This window comes from Hibiscus syriacus, unplaced genomic scaffold, assembly GCF_006381635.1.
Source record: "Hibiscus syriacus cultivar Baekdansim isolate YM2019G1 unplaced genomic scaffold, ASM638163v2 tig00016004_pilon, whole genome shotgun sequence".
Taxonomy (NCBI): domain Eukaryota; kingdom Viridiplantae; phylum Streptophyta; class Magnoliopsida; order Malvales; family Malvaceae; genus Hibiscus; species Hibiscus syriacus.
Genome location: NW_024062379.1, coordinates 1,396,495 through 1,411,097, shown reverse-complemented (window position 1 = coordinate 1,411,097; position 14,603 = coordinate 1,396,495). Strand labels below are relative to the sequence as shown.

Here is a 14,603-nt window from a genome sequence, read left to right as displayed (position 1 = left end):
CCGGAAGAACTCCAATACTGATGTCGATAGATGCACTTGTACGATTCTTTTTGTAACAACCCAAAAATTTGAAAAAATATATATATATAATTGTAATTTGAGGCTTTAATTAAGTAAATTGGTGAAATTTGGGGACTAAATTGAAAGATTTTAAAACTTGTAGCTTGTTTTAGAGTTAGGGTAAATTCAGGGACAAAGCCCTGAATTTACCCTATAATGGTTGGTGAGTTTGGTATTATATACGTGCAATTGGTTTCTGAAAATGAGAAACCAATTGCTCCCAAAAATTGCCTCCCCCAACACCATCTTCCAACCACGATCCCAACGCCGTCCAAATTTCGATCGTCGTTTTGAAACCACCATCGTGTTCATCATCGAGCGAAGAACAAACCCCTTAAATTAATTGAAGAGAAACGTTGCCAAACGCCGGGAATTTCAAGTCAAAGTATCGACGTTTTTTTTAGCAAAATCGCCGAGAAAATCTTAAATTCACCACCGATCGTTGATCCGTTTAAGACACCTCCTACACCATCGTGTTCCTTGTGTCGTTCCGAGTCCGCCGGTGTCATCCTTGGTCTCCGTCGACGGCGACGCGTGAGGAGGTGAGACGGTCAAAGTTTCTGATTTGTTGAAATCGAGCTCTCTGCCATTCAAAAATTTGAACCAATCTTTGTAAGTATCTCGAAATCACTCAAAATAATTTTTAGAAATTTTTCCGTGAATTTTACGCTGGCAAAAGACGTCCCACGCTCCCCCCACTGCGCATGGGGAAGGTCAAAATAACCGGTTTGACCGGTTGCAACCCGGCCCGACCCGATGACCGTTGATCGAGTGCTATTTTGGTAATTATTTGGGAAATGGTGCTATTCTAATAATTATTTTTGAAAAGCATGCTATTCTTGTAATTTTTTTTAAAAAAAAAAGTGACAATTTTGTATTTTTTTAAAAAGTGATATTTTAGTAATTATTTTGAAAATGATGCTATTTTGGTAATTAATTTCAAAATGGTGATATTTTCATAATTTTAAAAAAAATGTTAATTTCTTAAAACGGTTGACCAACTTTGACCAAAACTTTGACCGGCTTTGACCGGTCATTAAACGACCTTTAATCTTTTCCGAGTATACCTATCCTGATATTTTTCGATGTCCTGAATCCATTTTTGGTGTCCATTTTACCAAATTCGAATCCAAAAGTTTCCAAATCGTCAGTCAAACCCGTTGACTTTGATTTTGACCAAGAATTCATAATTTTGGAAGGTCATACTTTATGTTTTTTGACGTTCTGAATTTGATTCCGAAGTCCGTTTTGCCAATTTCTGACCCAAAATCCCTGAATCGAGCATGTGAACCCAAAAGGCTTAGTATTTTAATATTTTGATTTTTTATTTGAGTTATGGTTAAGGAATTGATTCAATAAAATATTTTATGAAGGTACTCGTGTTTCACCTGAGCGTGGATTAGTTAGGTCTGGAGTTGTTCGTTCGTCAGATCAACCTGAATCGCGTACTACAAGAATTACCTGTAGGTTTCCGTATATTATATAAATAAAGATTATTTATATTAGAATTCCAATATGGATTTTTCCAATTCGTAGGATCTAGCGCTGCCGTAGAGCGTGATCGACAAACCCAGTAATAGGCTTCCCTATCTGATGTCTCAGACTGTTACAGGTGTGTTTCATGACAGTGTTATTTTACTGTTTTAAAAATATTATTTGAATTGTTTTAGATTGGTGATAATTCATAATACTGTTATGACATGATACATGATACTTGATTCCTGAATATTGATTTCCTGATATCTGATTTCTGTATTTCGGTATATGGTTTTTTTAAGCATGAATTATTCACCAAATTTACTTGAATACATACTTGTTTATTACTGACATTGGGGGAAATATTATTGGAGGAAGAATACTTGCAGGCTCCTCGGCTTTGTGCTCAGGGCCTTACTGGATGTGACGGGGTGTATGGTTCTGGGGAACCTACACATTTTGTTCGTGATGGATGGAGGTAGTGTTCATATTTTAAATAAAACAAACATGTTTGATGAAATGATTTTACTGAAATATTTTATTAGTATATTTTTATACACTGTTTGAAGCACACTGGGCTTTTTAGCTCATTTTGTAGTGTTTACCCTTTTTCAGATAACAACAGACCGTAAGCTAGCAGATTTGGCATCAGGAGAGATCAACTACTTATTTTGTACGAACGTATATCTCTATATGTTTTTCGGTTATGTTTGGTGACATGTATTTGCTATCGTTTTGGATATATCTGTATTATTAATATTTTTTCTATATTATATCTAAATGTATTTTAAGGGAAAAAAACTCTGAATGGGATATGTGACCACTTAGGTTTGGGTCAAACTTACAGACCGGGTGTGGAGGGTTACATTTGGTGGTATCAGAGCTTTCGATTTTAAACACTCGAACTATATGTGGGTCATAAACTTTGGATTTTTAAGAAAATTTGAAGAAAAAAAAATGTCACCTTATTTTATGATTTAAAGTTCTCTCGAGATCCCTGATGCTAATCTGACATATGTTTCAAACTCTTTCTGTAGAGCCTTATAGATCCAACGATGAGTGTTGTTAGAGGTCGTAGGACAAGACGTGGCCGTGGTCGAGGGCGAGTCGCTCGACCTTCTGTTACGATCGACGATCCAATGTCTCCACGTGATCCTCCTGTTCCGTAAGTAGATCCGACCCTTTCTCATGATGACCAATTTACTCCTATGAGAGATCTTCCTGTCACTAGAGATGAGGATACTAACATGAACGAAGATGCCATTAATAGAGTTATATTCCGCATGTTTCTGAGAGCTGCCAGAGCCCCTAGTAATATGATTGCAGTTGAGATTTCAAATTCTCTGGTTGCTGCTGGTGTAGTTCCATTCGAGTGTATTACTGGTCGACCTTCGATAGATACTGAGTATTGGCTGGAGGACACAGAGAGGATTATGGATGAGATAGACCTCAGGCCTGAACAGAAGTTGAAGGGAGCCCTAACTATGTTGAAGAAAGAGAGCTTCAGATGGTGGCAATCAATTTCTAGTAGTATTCCGAGAAACCAGTTAACATGGGATCTTTTCAAGACGCGCTTCCGGAGTCGCTACATTGGAGAGAGATACCTGCAGGAGTGACGTCAGGAGTTTCAGAATCTAGAGCAGGGTAGCATGTCTGTTATGGACTACGAGGTTGAGTTCATCTTATTGAGCCGTTATGCTCCTAGACTTGTTGACACGGAGATAGATCGATGCTTGTGGTTCGATAATGGACTCAAGTATGAGATCAAGAGTCGAGTCGCTACCCACCGAGAGAGGAATTTTGATGCCTTGGTTAAGATAGCCAAGACTGCTGAGGAAATAGAGCGACTGGTATGGAGCACAAGAGAGATAGTGATCGAGCTCAAACCCAATTCAGGAGGCCCTCTGGTTCTGTTGATTCTTCTACACACCCTAGCAAGAGAGGCAGGGGTGAGTCCTTTTAAAGAGGTGGTAAGAGTGTCAGACCTGTTGTATCTGGTTCTTCAGCTGTTCAATCTTCTAGACATGGTGGTTCTTTTGGGTCGCAATCCTTGCCAACATGCGATTACTGTGGGAAACATCATTTTGGGGAATGCATGATGAAATTGGGCACTTGTTATAAATGTGGGTTTCGTGACCATCATTTGAAGGATTGTCCAGAGATACCTCATTCTGTTCAGACACCAGTTCGTACTCCTGCTCGTACTCAGAGTATTGTTCAGACTCCAACGGTGAGTCATAGTCAGGGCAGAGCACCAGGATCGGCTAATAGAGGTCGAGTATCTCAGAGTATGGGTTCAGTCAGATCTGATACCAGACAGCCTGCATTGGTTTACACTGCTAGACTTTGACAAGATCGTGATGGGCCTAATGTGACTACATGTACTATTACTATTCATTCAGTTCCCTACTTTGCATTGTTTGATAGTGGTTCTACCAATTCATATGTATCGCATTCTGTTTCTGAGGGTCTAAATATTCCTGTTGAGAATACTGAGTATTCAGTGATAGTTCAAAGTCCCTTAAGCAAGTCCATAATGTTGGATCATATTTTTAGATAGTGTCCTATAGAGATCAATGGGGAAATTTTTCTGGCCGACCTGATGGAGTTAACTTTGGAAGAGTTTGATTTGATTCTTCGAGTAGATTGGTTGGAGAAACATCGAGTTAATATTGATTTTGAGACCAAGAGAGTTGTTCTGAAGACTCCAGATAATCAAAAAATTGTAATGATCGGGGAACGCCGTGGATTTCTGACGAATATTGTGTCTGCTTTGGTAGCTGAGAAGATGATCAGGAAAGGTTCCGAGGTGTTTCTTGCTTATATATTGGATACTAGGAGTTCTCAATCTGATATTGAAGGCATCCGGATTGTTAAGGAATTTCTCGATGTTTTTCCCGAGGAGTTGCCTGGATTACCTCCGGATAGAGAAGTTGAGTTTGAGATTGAAGTCTATTCTGGTTCCACTCCGGTTTCAATGGCTCCTTATCGTATGGCCCCAAAGGAGCTTAAAGAACTTAAAGTCCAACTTCAGGAGTTGTTAGATAGAGGATTTATCTGACCCAGTGTATCACCGTGGGGAGCCCTAGTTCTCTTTGGTAAGAAGAAAGAGGGGACATTGAGACTCTATATTGATTATAGGAAGCTGAACAAGCTCACAGTTAAAAACAAATATCCTCTGCCCAGAATCGATGATCTATTTGACCAATTTCGAGGGGCTTATATCTTTTCAAAAATAGACTTGAGGTTTGGTTATTATCAACTCAAAGTGAAAGACTCGGATATTCCGAAGACTGCTTTCCGTACTCGGTATAGGCATTATGAGTTTTAGTGATGTCATCCGGGTTAACAAATGCCCCTGCTGCTTTTATGGATCTGATGCATAGGGTGTTTCGACCTTATTTGGATCAGTTTGTAGTTGTGTTCATTGGTGACATACTGGTGTATTCTAGAAGTGATGCAGAACATGAAGAGCATTTAAGGATTGTTCTACTGACTCTAAGGGAGAATAAGCTATACGCTAGGTTGAGCAAGTGTGAGTTTTGGCTCAGCGAAGTGACTTTTCTTGGACATATCGTTTCTGTTGATGGTATTCGGGTGGATCCAAGCAAAGTGGAGGCTATTCTAAACTGGAAGCAACCCAAGAACGTTTCTGAGATCCGTAGTTTCTTGGGCTTAGCTGGTTACTACCGTCGTTTCGTTGAGGGGTTCTCCCTTATTGCAGCTCCTCTGACGAAACTATTGAGGAAAGATGTTCCATTTGTCTGGTCTGAGAACCAACAAGCTAGCTTTGAGAAATTGAAGATTGTTCTAACTCAAGCCCCAGTGCTGATTCAGCCTGAATCTGGGAAAGATTTTTCTGTCTACAGTGATGCTTCTCACTCTAGATTAGGATGTGTTTTGATGCAAGATGGGAAAGTTGTCGCTTATGCTTCGCGTCAGTTAAAGTCGCATGAGTGTAACTATCTTATTCACGATCTGGAGTTAGTTGCCATGGTTTTTGCTTTAAAGATCTGGAGACACAACCTATACGGAGAAAAGTGTTATATTTATACTGATCATAAGAGTCTGAAGTATCTGCTTACTCAGAAAGAATTGAATTTTAGATAGCGTCGCTGGTTGGAGCTTCTAAAGGACTATGATTTAGAGATAGAATATCATCCAGGGAAGGCTAATGTAGTGGCAGATGCCTTGAGCCGTAAGGCGATATCAGATCTCAGAGCCTTATTCGCCAACTTGAGTTTATTTGATAATAATAGTCTGTTAGCAGAGTTGCAGGTTAAACCTACTTTGGCCAAGGAGATTAAGATCAAGCAACTTCTGGATAACTCATTGCTTTCCATTATTGAACAAGTTAAGCAGGGAATGAATTCAGAGTATACCGTGGATCAGGATGGTATTATGTGTTTTCATGGTCGTTACTGCGTCCCTAAAGATGATGAGTTGAGATGGGTTATTCTTCAGGAGACTCATAGTAGTCCTTATGCTATGCATCTTGGCGGGGACAAAATGTACAATAATCTTAAAGAGCGTTACTTCTGGACTGGTATGAAAAATAATATTTCAGATTTTGTGGCGAGGTGTTTGACTTGTCAACAGGTTAAGGTAGAACACCAGCATCCATCTGGATTGTTACAGTCAATTAAGATTCCTGAGTGGAAATGGGAGCGCATTATGATGGATTTCATTACTGGTCTTCCTCTGACTCCTTCTAAAAAGGATTCTATTTGGGTGATTGTTGATCGACTCACCAAGTCAGCGCACTTTATACCTATCCGGATTAATTATTCTCTAGACAAACTGGCTAAGTTGTATATTTCAAAGATTGTTAAACTTCATGGTATACCGTTGTCTATCATATCTGATCGAGATCCGAGGTTCACTTCCAGTTTCTAGAAAGCTTTATACGAGGCTCTGGGTACTCGTTTGAATTTCAGTACATCTTTTCATCCTCAGACTGATGGACAGTCTGAGCGTGTAATTCAGGTGTTGGAGGATATGTTACGGGGTTGTGTGATTGATTTCCATGGTAGTTGGGAAGATTTCTTGCCATTAGCTGAGTTTGCTTACAATAATAGTTACTAGACAAGTATTCGCATGGCACCGTACGAGGCTCTGTATGGACGTAGATGTCGTACTCCTATATGTTTGATACAATTGCATGATAGAAAAACTTTGGGTCCAGACATGGTTCAAGAGACTGAAGATACTATCAGATTGATCCGTGATCGCTTAAAAGAGGCATTCGATAGGCATAAATCATATGCAGATAAGCGACGTAAGGATATCGAGTTTGAGGTTGGAGATTAGGTTTTTCTCAAGGTATCCCCATGGAAGAAGGTATTGAGATTTGGACGTAAAGGTAAACTGAGTCCGCGATTTATTGGGTCGTATCGTATTTTGAAGAAAGTTATACCTGTTGCTTATCAGCTTGAGTTGCCTCCCCAGCACAGTCGTATTCAAGATGTTTTCCATGTGTCTATGTTGAGGCGATACCGTCCAGATCCGGATCACATCATTCAGGTTGATGAGGTAGAGTTGAGACCTGATTTGTCATATAAGGAAGAGCCTATTCAGGTTTTAGAGAGGGATGAGCGAGTTCTTCGGAATAGGCGTATTCCAATGGTCAAAGTTCAATGGAGTAATCGTAGCCCCTCAGAAGCTACTTGGGAAACATTGGAGTCAATGGAGGCTCAATTTCCTCATCTATTTTCATTAGGTAAATTTCGAGGACGAAATTTCTTGTAGAGGGGGAGAATTGTAACTACCCAAAATTTTGGGAAAAAATATATATAATTGTAATTTGAGGTTTTAATTAAGTAAATTGGTGAAATTTGGGGACTAAATTAAAAGATTTTAAAACTTGTAGCTTGTTTTAGAGTTAAAGGAAATTTAAGGACCAATCCTTGAATTTACCCTATAATGGTTGGTGAGTTTGGTATTATATACGTGCAATTGGTTTCTGAAAATCAGAAACCAATTGCTCCCAAAAATTGCCTCCCCAACACCATCTTCCAACCACGATCCCGACGTCATCCGAATTCTGATCGTCGTTTTGAAACCACCATCGTGTTCATCATCGAGCGAAGAACAAACCCCTTAAATTAATTAAGGAGAAACGCTGCCAAACGTCAGGAATTTCAAGTCAAAGTATCGACTTTTTTTAGCACAATCGCCGAGAAAATCTTAAATTCACCACCTATCGTTGATCCATTTACGACACCTCATACACCATCGTGTTCCTTGTGTCGTTCCGAGTCCCTCAGTGTCATCCTTGGTCTCCGTCGACGGCGGCGCATGAGGAGGTGAGACGGTCAAAGTTTCTGATTTGTTGAAATCGAGCTCTCCGCCATTCAAAAATTTGAACTGATCTTCCTAAGTATCTCGAAATCGCTCAAAATAATTTTTAGAAATTTTTCCGCGAATTTTACGTTGCCATAAGACGTCCCACGCGCCCCCACGTGTCGCCACTTCATGTGGGGAAGGTCAAAATGGCCGGTTTGACCGGTTGCAACCCGACCCGACCCGTTGATCGGGTGCTATTTTGGTAATTATTTAGGAAATGGTGCTATTCTGATAATTATTTTGAAAATGGTGTTATTTTTGTAATTTTTTAAAAAGGTGACAATTTCGTAAATTTTTTAAAATAGTGATATTTTAGTAATTATTTTGAAAATAATGCTATTTTGGTAATTAATTTCAAAATGGTACTATTTTTGTAATTTAAAAAAAAATGTTAATTTCTTAAAATGGTTGACCACCTTTGACCAGAACTTTGACCGGTCATTAAACGACCTTTAATCTTTTCCGAGTACTTATTCTGACATTCTTCGATGTTTCGAATCCATTTTTGGGGTCCGTTTCACCAAATTTGAACCCGAAAGTCTCCAAATCGTCAGTCAAACCCGTTGACTTTGATTTTGACTAAGAATTCAGAATTTCGGAAGGTCATACTTTATGTTTTTCGACATTCTGAATCTGATTCCGAAGTCCGTTTTGCCCAATTCTGACCTGAAATCCCCGAATCAAGCATGTGAACCCAAAAGGCTTAGTATTTTAATATTTTGATTTTTTATTTGAGTTCTGGTTAAGGAATTGATTCAATAAAATATTTTATGAAGGTACTCATGTTTCACCTGAGCGTGGGTCAGTTAGGTCTGGAGTTGTTCGTTCGTCAGATCAACCTGAATCGCGTACTACAAGAATTACCCGTAGGTTTCCGTATATTATTTAAATAAAGGCTATTTATATTAGGATTCCAATATGGATTTTTCCAATTCGTAGGATCTAGCGCTACCGCAGAGCATGATCGACAAACCCAGTAATAGGCTTCCCTATCTGATTTCTCAGACTGTTACAGGTGTGTTTCATGAAAGTGTTATTTTACTGTTTTAAAAATATTATTTGAATTGTTTTAGATTGGTGATAATTCATAATATTGTTATGACATGATACATGATACTTGATTCCTGAATATTGATTTCCTGATATCTGATTTCTGTATTTCGGTATATGGTTTTTTTAAGCATGAATTATTCACCAAATTTACTTGAATACATACTTGTTTATTACTGACATTGGGGGAAATATTGTTGAAGGAAGAATACTTGCAGGCTCCTTGGCTTTGTGCTCAGGGCCTTACTAGACGTGACGGGGTGTAAGGTTCTGGGGAACCTACACATTTTGTTCGTGACGGATGGGGGTAGTGTTCATATTTTAAATAAAACAAACATGTTTGATGAAATATTTTATTAGTATGTTTTTATACACTGTTTGAAGCACACTGGGCTTTTTAGCTAATTCTGTAGTTTTTACCCTTTTTCAAATAACAGCAGCTCGTAAGCTAGCAGATTTGGCATCAGGAGAGATCAACTACTTATTTTGTACGAACATATATCTCTATATGTTTTTCGATTATGTTTGGAGACATGTATTTGCTATCATTTTGGATATATCTGTATTATTAATATTTTGTTCTATATTATATCTAATATATTTTAAGGGAAAAAACTATGAATGGGATATGTGACCACTTAGGTTTGGGACTAACTTACAGACCGGGTCTGGAGGGTTACACTTTTAACCTGAAACGATGAGTAATAAAATGAGCTTTGGGAAGCTCAGTAATACAATACTACCTGTTGATGCTATAGGACACGCAGATAAATAGAAAGCCATATAATTTCCTTATTGAATCAGACTTATACCAGTTTTGGGGGTAATCTGGGGTTCCACTGGTAGTTAATCGAGTAGAAACCATGAAGATCTCAGTTAATAGGAAGCATTCATTGTATCACATTTTCAAGAAATCGAATAGGATGTCTAGTGTGTTCCAATCAAAACCAGTGAAAAGATATAAATATTTTAAAACCATAATAGAACCCCCAACCAAACTCCATTATCCAGTTCCCCAGAACTGCGTCCGTAGGGCTTACCCTAAGCACATAGCAAAGGGAGCTAACCAAAGGATATTCCTTGCGGCCTATGGGCCTACCCAAAGGTATCCTTAGGTCCGTAGGGTTACCCTAAGCACACAGCAAAGGGAACCAACCTAAGGATATGCCTTGGGGCCTATGGGCCTACCCAAGGGTATCCTTAGGTCTGTAAGGTCTTACCAACTGGATCAGAGCAGTGCCTTCATACTTCAGAAACCTATCCATATAAAAATCCAGTAGATATCAGTTTAGCCGTAAATTGTAATACCTGGATCGTGATCTAGTTATATTTCATAACCGTGATAATGAAATAAATCATATAACCAATTTCCACATGTACACCATAAGTAGTCAAATGATTAACCCAAGGGAGTACATTTGGGCCTGAGAGCCTACCCAAGGATCCCTTAGGTCCGTAAGAAATTTACAGCTTGATCAGAGCTATACCTCTTGTCTACCCATATAATATCCCAATAAAACAGTTCGAGTATAACTAGTGAAACATAAAACTATAGTTCATAAACCAGTAGTTTCCATGATTCTATAAATCAGGAAAAGTTCATATTTTTTGATGAAAACCATAATCAGAGATTATATACCATGTTGTCATGGTTCACAAACCAGTAAATCAGTACTTTCATTAAAACTTATTTTAAAACATATAAAATCGTAATGTAGTACATATGGAATACACTAGAAAATCCAAGTATTTTTCAGAGGCATTTTGTAGTTATCAGTATGGATAACATGAAACTTGTGCAATTTGATCGGATTGAAGGAACAAGGTCCTATTGAAGAGAATCGATTACTAACCGATCTAATCAGACATTTAAGGTTGATATTTTAGAAGCTCACTATGTTTCATGTATATCAGGAAAGTGTTCAGGTATGACTGGAGTGATTTAAGCTGATAAGGGGAAACAAGTGTCAGGACATTTACCATTTATAATGATCGATCCAATTATCGAACAACTCCCAGAACTGATGCTTGTCGACTGGTCAATTCATTTCCCTTCCAGGGTATTCACTTTTTATTACCAAAAATTCTTATCCATAGATCATCTTTAGAATCATCGCTGAATAGATTTTAAGGAAACGAACAGATATTCCAATAGTCTTTATTTCATTTCCACAATGCAACAACATCAGGAATTATCGACGTAATTAATTCTTGGTTCATAACCCATAGGGATGGTACATCATGTAAGTTCATCCGAGTTCCTAGACTTATCCAAATCACTTACTTAATCCTCAGTCATTGAGGTTACTTAGTTCATTTAGTAGTCATTTTTATCACGGTTACTTCAGATTTTTCTTGAATAATTCAGACGCTTTTGAATTTCGGATACATATTATACTTTCGTTCAGTTCAATTTGGCCATATAATAAAGTCATTTTGATATTCGTGGTTGATTTGTCTCACGAATATCCACTTCTTAATATCGAATGCGCTCTAGCATTGAGCTAAGCCGAGTAATTCTAGAATTATCATCGATCAAAACTTGAGGAGATGAACTATCGTTCAAGTGGTATTTACGCCATAAGGGTATTTTGCTCATTTCGGTGCTTAACGTTATTTCAGTCATTTCAGAGCTTGAGGATATCCAATCATTCCTGGGATTGGTGATATTCTTGGGTCTTTTGTATTCCAAGGGTATTTTCGTCAATTTACAAATCCAATGTATTTTAATCATTTCATTTCGTCTGATCTTATTATTTAATTTAAACTTATCATCTATTCCAGTCCATTCAAGCAATTCTAACAAAAGAGCACCCTCGATAAATTATTCTTCAGTTATTTAATCTTAACTCAGAGATTTTCGGTCTAGTGCCTTCTCAGAAGTTACAAACCGGTTGTGCAGAATTTTCTGTACAAAGACAAGATCTTAACAATTAAATATGCAATTTATCGGGTAAGGTAGGAATTCTTAAGGTACTTTCTCATTCAAAGTCAACTCGGACTATTTTTTTACTTCTCAAAGGCATATTTGTAATTTTACCTAACCAAAGTATTCTCATAATTTCTCATCCAGGTACCTTTTAATGGTATAAATTATAATTTACAGATCCAGGGCTGATTGCTTTATTACTTAATCATAAAACTTCTAATTTAATTCTAACGGTCCCTCAATTTCTTATATTAGTCATCCAAGCCATATTCAGTTATCGAGTTTTTAGCGTATTCAGATCGAGTGTAGAAATTAATTACACCGATGAGACCAAACATTATCTTATTCATGCATTTACCAATACCAACATGTTCCATAAAGCATAAAAAGGTAGTAAGGTATTACCTCGATTTTTATGCTATATTGATCGATCATTTAAATTCCATTTGAACACCCTCAATCTTTAATTCAACTTCCAATAATTCCTCAAATACATAACAACATAAATTTCATCAAAAACGGAGCTTAATTGCAAAAAAACATATCGAATCGGGTGATTAATCAGTGAAAAATAGCTTACCGGGTTCGAATTTGGCGAAACAGACTTCAGAATTGGACTCAGGACGTCAACAAAACCCAAAATATTACTTTTGAATTCCAACTCACCAACTTGATTTCTAGCTTCCAATCTTTTTCTAACGAACACGGACAATCTATCGTATAAATACGACTTCAAATAATTTTCCACGCCATAAAAATAACTTATTAGAATCTAAATAGTAATTTATGACCCAATTGCTAAAACTAAAATCTTGTGAAGCCACTATACTCTTTAATTACTAAAATCAGGGACTAAATAGAATTAATTTAAACTATTTAACTAAAGATAAAATTATGTAAACACTTATGAACAAAGTTAAGTTCTCACCAATATTAAAGGACTGAGCATGCGATTTTCCCCTTTTTTTAGCTATCTCCTACGTGATTTTAATGTTGAGATATAAGATCATTTTTATCCTTTTTTTCCCAGTTCTTTTATTTCATTCTTTCTTTTTTTTCTCTAACAACCTTCGTCTATTCCTCTACTGGAGATCATTGGTCGATCGTCGGTCACAAGTCACCAGTCCCCTTTCGAGACCAAACTTCACTAGCAAGCTCGGTTGAATCTCTTGTTCATGAATTCGAGGTCTGTTTTCCCAAAGTCGTCATCGTTTGGCCTAAATATGAGCTGGTGAATGATTGAACATTGCTTGAAGTGGAAGTCTAACTCTAGGCAAGCCCAACACCTAAACAACCTCGGTTTACTTGCTGGTAACCATGACCACCACAAAACTTAGAGCCACTACAAACAGTAAGATCCGAAGAGCAACATCGACTAGCGAATAGTTGAAAGTGAACTTTGTCGACACTGCAACCGCTTCTGGTTCCGGTGGGGCGGCGTCGGACTTCTGTGTCGACTCTGAGACTACGACGGTTTTATCGATGGATGCCATTGCTGGAATCTATGACCTCAAAACACTGGAGAACTGCTATTGCAATTGTGTTGTATATAATGGAGTTTTAGAACAAACCAAAGGTGACTTATCTCATAAGAAAAAAACAAATTTGTCCCCCGGTTCCCCGATTTAAAAATGAATATTATCCAAAAAAATCTCATCAATTTGTGGTTCCAAACATTTTGAATAAAATAATAAATTCACATCAATCAAAGATTGTCACACCCTAATTTAGGGGCTAAAATTTAAGAAATTATAAATTAGTGAATTTAAATGGTATTTTGGAAGAAATTGAGGATTAAATTGTAAAATTTCAAAGTTTGTAGACGTTTTATAAATTGTACGAAATTCAATGGCTAAACTCATAGTTTAACCATTTTTCTTTAAGAGAAAATATAAACCCCCTTCTCTGTGCATAGTTTCAGATTGTTTTCTCAGTTTTCCTCCTCCATCAACTCTCCTTTCAACTCCGATATACTCGTCGTCCGACCTCCGATCGACAAACCGAAACCTCCATCATGTTCGTTGTCGACCGATGAACAAAACCCCTCAAACCTCTCATTGTGAATCAGCGTCGTTCGTCGTTAATTTAATCGGATGTATCGTCGGTTTTAACTCAATTTCAGTTGGTTTTTCATCGATTCATGACGATCCGACCATCCGTTTTTGACACCTCCCGCACCATCGTGTTCCTTGCATCGTTCCGAGTCCACCGGTGTCCTCCGTTTCTCCGTCGTTGTTAGCGAGTGGAGGGTGAGAAAGTCAAAGTTTTCGATGTTTCGAAATCGAGCTCTCTGCCGTTCAAAATTGCGAACCGAGCTTGGTAAGTGTCTCAAAATGCCTTAAAATAATTTTTATGAATTTTTCCAGGAATTTTCGACACCATATCACTCTTCATGCACCGCTCACGCCGCCACTGTGCGTAGGGTGTTGATTTTGTAATTAATTTTTGTTAGGGTGATAATTGTGTAAAATTCAGGTGTTAGTTTTGTAAATATTTGTATAAGGTGACTAATTTTGTAATTAATTTTTGTTATGGTGATATTTGTGTAAAACGGTCGACTGTTGACCTGCGTTGACCGTTAACCGACGTTGACCACTGTTGACCAGAAGTTTGACCGGCGTTGACCAGGCGTTGAACGACCTTTGACTTTGACTGGGTATATCTATTCTGACATTTTGTGACGTTTTGAATTCGTTTTGGGGTCTGTTTCACCAAATTTGAACTCAGTAAGTTGGTTTTCACT

At 37.8% G+C, this 14,603-nt stretch overlaps 1 pseudogene; it reads left to right on the top strand.

The window, feature by feature from the left end:
- Window positions 1-2,744: 2,744 nt before the first annotated feature.
- The window catches only part of LOC120208178, a 38,403-nt pseudogene continuing 26,544 nt past the window's right edge, over window positions 2,745-14,603 (top strand).